The sequence below is a fragment of the Dasypus novemcinctus genome, chromosome 23, assembly GCF_030445035.2.
Source record: "Dasypus novemcinctus isolate mDasNov1 chromosome 23, mDasNov1.1.hap2, whole genome shotgun sequence".
NCBI lineage: Eukaryota > Metazoa > Chordata > Mammalia > Cingulata > Dasypodidae > Dasypus > Dasypus novemcinctus.
The window spans coordinates 56,701,503-56,706,311 of NC_080695.1; the positions used below are offsets into that span (position 1 = coordinate 56,701,503).

Here is a 4,809-nt window from a genome sequence, read left to right on the forward strand (position 1 = left end):
TGTAGTAAAAACTAGGTGGTACTGCCATCACAGACACAGTAGGTCACGGGCGAGTTCCTTGCCTTTCCTGCACCTTCCAGAAGCATGAAAACCAGCTCGGTGAGGAGACTTGCTCACCGCTCAAAAGAACCTGAAGTCAGAAAAAAGCCTTCAAAAAAACTGGAAAATCAGATATGATGGAAGAAAACAAGTTCGAAACAGGAATAGTGATAACTCACAAGAATAAGCATAGGTAGCATTTATTAGTGCTTACTTCATAGCACGTTTTAGCTCTATGCTAAGGCATTGGACCTTCTCCAAGAATACTATGTAGCAGGGATGACTATTATCCCCATTTTACAGTTGAGGCCCATTGAGCTTGCCTAAAGCCACAAGAGTGCTTAGAGGCATCTGGTTTCAAAGCCAGGTCTGTCCGACTCCTAAATCTATAAATAAGGCAAAGGAATTTTCCAGCAATTCTCAAGAAAGTAAAAGATGGGAGAGAAGCCTGGGATTAATACCTATGTGATGGGAAGCGGACATGGCCTAGTGGTTAGGGCATCCGTCTACCACATGGGAGGTCCGCGGTTCAAACCTTGGGCCTCCTTGACCCGTGTGGAGCTGGCCCATGCGCAGTGCTGATGCGCGCAAGGAGTGCCATGCCACGCAGGGGTGTCCCCGCGCAGGGGAGCCCCATGCGCAAGGAGTGCGCCCTGTAAGGAGAGCCACCCAGTGCGAAAGAAAGTTCAGCCTGCCCAGGAATGGTGCTGCACACACGGAGAGCTGACACAACAAGATGAGGCAACAAAAAGGGACACAGATTCCCGTGCTGCTGACAACAACAGAAGTGGACAAAGAACACGCAGCAAATAGACACAGAGAACAGACAACTGGGGGTGGGAATAAATAAATAAATCTTAAAAAAAATACCTATGTGATGTCAACCTTCTAAGATCAGGAATAAGGGATGCCCACTGTCACCATTGTTATTCAACATCATGCTAGAAGTTTTAGCTAGAGCAATTAGATAAGGGAAAAAAAGGCATCCAAATTGGAAAAGAAGTAAAACTCTCACTATTTGTGGATGACATGATCCAGTTTTTAGAAAATTCTGAAATGTCTGCAACAAAGCTACTTGAGCTAATAAGTCCAGCAAAGTTGCAGGATACAAGATCAACATGCAAAACTCAGTAATGTTTCTGTACGTTAGTACTGAACAATCTGCGGAGGACATCAGGGAAAAAAATTCCACTCAGATACCTAGGAATCAACTTAACCAAAGAAATACATGACCTATATAAAGAGAACTACAAAACAGTGCTAAAAAGAAATTTTCAAAAGACCTGAACAATTGGAAAGGCATTCTGTGTCCATGGATTAGAAGACTAAATATCATGAAGATGGCAATCCTACCCAAACTGATTTATGAATTCAATTCAATACCAATCAAAATTCCAAGAGCTTACTTTACAGATACACAAAAAGCAATTGCCAAATTCATTTGGACAGGAAAGTGCACTCTAATAGCCAAAAGCATTTTAAAAAGAAGACTAACATGGGAGGAATCTCACTGCCTGACCTTGAAATATATTGCAAAGCTACAGTGGACAAAACAGCATAGTCTTGGCATAAAGATAGACATAATCATCAGTAGAACAGAACTGAAAATCCAAACGTGAACCCACACTTCTATGGCCAACTGATTTTTAACAAATCTACCAAAGCCGTGTTAAGGGCTCTTCAACAAAAGGTGCTGGGAGAACTGGAAATACATATCAAAAAGAACAAAACAGGACCCCTATTTCACTCCCTATTCAAGAAAGAAAAAAATAAATAAGGCCTCCTCAAAATTAAATACTTTTGCACCTCAAAGGACTTTGTCAAAATGGTGAAAAGGCAGCCAACTCGATGGGAAAAAAATTAGGAAATCACATATCTGACAAGGGTTTTTTGTTTGTTTTTTCCACTATACAATCTTTTATTTCAGACCTTTAAAAATACTTAAATTACTAGGAAAATATTTACAGGACCAATCGCATTTAAAAATCAGACTGGACACGGAGGGGACAGACTGGGAGAGGTTACCTGACCTGCCCAGCTTTCCCCAGCTCATTTTGTTAGAAAGAACCCTTTCTGAAGAACAGCCCAGCCCCACCGACACTGAAAAACATACCGGAGGGGAGGCACAGCCATGTTGATACTTTCTTAGTGTTTATGAAAAATCTTCATTTTTCTGGGTTATCTCTATAGAATCATTCTAGGAACTTGTATTCTTTAGAAAGTTCTTACAGGAAAAAAAAAAAAAAGCAAGCTTGTCTCCCACTGGGTCCACCACCTCTCACCAGGCACAGCCTTCTGAGCCATGCAATATCATGGGATATTGTCTAGAAGGCCTGGCAGCAGCCTCACTGGCTCAGTGTCCTTCTCTCGGACGTGGAGAGCCCAGGCCAGTGCTTTGGGGGTCATCTTCTCTCTCCCCTTCTGGAAAGGCAACAATGGACAGAGAGCCATAGGCATCCTCCTCTGGGGAGCTGTCCTTGCTCAAGGCCTCTAAAGTAGGCTGATCCGGGTTCCTTAAATACTCTTCTCTCTGCGATGGGATCCTGGGCGGAGAGTGGAACCAGTATTTAATCAGGCCCCTGCATCTCAGCATCAGGAAGCAACAGACTTGGTTGGTGCCAGCACCAACAGGGAGGTTCCCATGAGGATCAGCTTGGCTGGTTGAAGCTTTGTGGAGGCATTGGCTGCTGTTTCACAGCAAGATGTGTTGCTTAACTGCCCGGGTCTGCAGATGTTTTGCTGTGGCCAAATCAGTTCTGCCTTGACTTGTCAACAGTATTCTCTTAAGAGTTCAAACTCACCAACACAATGGAGTTGCTTGTGAAAGGGCCTTTCACCTCTTGAATTCCTTCTTTTCCCCAATAATGGATATGATACTCAAGAGTGACCATGGAGGTGGTGACGTCAAAGGGAGAGGAGAACGTGATGATCAGTGAGCCTTCTCCTGGGGTCACCGAAATGTTTTCTGGAGGCCCGATGGTAACATTCCGGTCGGTCGTGTTGAAACCAAGCTACTACCACCCAGGCAGAAACGAGTTCTCCCAGCTCAGCTAGGAGGCATGAAGTATATTGAAGTACGGTGTGAAACCCTTTGAAAGGCTGGCCGTGAAGTCACACTGTGTCTCCGTGATCTTGGTACAATACACCCCTTTCAAGTTGATGTCCTACCACTCACTAGAGGCATATTTATACTGCACGTGGTAGAGCACTGGCCTCCTTTCATTGCCCAGGGACACGCTCCCGGCTCAGACGCTCTCCGAATTGTACAGTGGATCTTCGGCTTTTGAGGAGCGGGCAGCTGAGCAGGATGGTCTGGCGGGGGCGCCCGGGCGCTGCGGCCGCGGAGCAGCAGGAGCGGGGGGGCCGGAGCGGCGGCCCTGACCGCATGGCCCCGGGGCCCTCGCCCAGCGGGCGTGGTGGCGGCGCAGGGTGCGGCCCGGCCCTGCGTGGGGCCACCGAGATGCTCACGCCACTGCCGGGTCGCCCATGGCATGCGGCCTGGGGCGCAGGGACGGGGGCGCGAGCAGGACCTGATAAGGTTTAATACCTATGATATATAGGGAGATGCTACAACTCAACATAAAAAGACAAACAACCCAATGTCCCAGAAACTTAAATCTTTGGTCCATTCCTGTGTCGGTTGGGCCCTGAATCTCAGCAGAATTTCAGCATTAGACTCACCCAGGACAAGCAACAAGGAGATGATGATGGACAATGACCATCCCCAGATACAGAGTGCCTGCAACTACAAGCAAGATAGTTCCATTCATCTGCCCCATGGGATCTGAGCCCCCTCTCAATTAGAAACAGAGTGGGCATCACCATCTGCAAATCCTCAAGATTGGAGAACGAACAATGGACTAAAGTAGACCTATTATTATTCTATTACAGACTTATAATTCTAGAAATGGAGGAACTCTTATTGATAAAAAGGCAGTGACCACCAGAGGTTCTGAGGGGAGGGAGAGGGAAGAGTAGGTGTAACACGGGGGCATTTTTGGGGCATTGGAGTTGTCCTGCATGACATTGCAGTGACCCATATAGGCCATTATACATTTTGTCAAAACCTATAAAATTGTGTGGGGCAGAGTGCAAACTATAACGTAAACTGTAGTCCACAGCGGCAATACTTCAATGTGTATTCATCAATTATAACAAATATACCACACTAATGAAGGATGTGGCTAATGTGGGAAAGTTTGGAAAGGGGAGGTGTGGGGCATATGGGAATCCCCTATATTTTTTATGTAACCTTTATGTAATCTAAAGCTTCTTTTAAAATAAAATTTTTAAAAAACTTTTGAAAAATAGAATGAGGCTTGGAAGCGGCTATGGCTCAATCAGTTGGGCTCCCGTCTACCATATGGGAGGCCCTGGGTTCACGTCCTGGGGCCTCCTTGTGAAGGCAGGCTCATCCGCAAGTGCCACTGAGAGTTGCTGGTCCCCAAGCACCGCGGAGTGCTGCCAGCCCACAAGTGCCCCGGAGAGCCGACTCAGCAAGATGATGCAATAAAAAGGGAGACAAGCAAGAACACAGGAGAGTGCACAGCAAACAGACATGGAGAGCAGACAGCATGCAAGCCGCAAGTGGGGGAGGGGAAATAAATAAAAATAAATACAGACACAGAAGAACGCACAGCAAATGGACACAGAGGTCAGACATTACGCAAAAAACACAAAGGGGGAGGGGATAAAAAAATAGAATGAGATTTGACAATGGAAAGCTGAGGGTTAACTTGTGCAGAATTGGTAAAAAGGATATGTGTTAAT

General features: G+C 46.0%; 1 pseudogene; it reads right to left on the minus strand.

Annotated features, from left to right (window-relative positions):
- Positions 1–2,392: 2,392 nt before the first annotated feature.
- On the minus strand, positions 2,393–3,532 carry LOC101418714 (interferon gamma receptor 2 pseudogene; annotated as a pseudogene).
- Between the last annotated feature and the right edge of the window lie 1,277 nt (positions 3,533–4,809).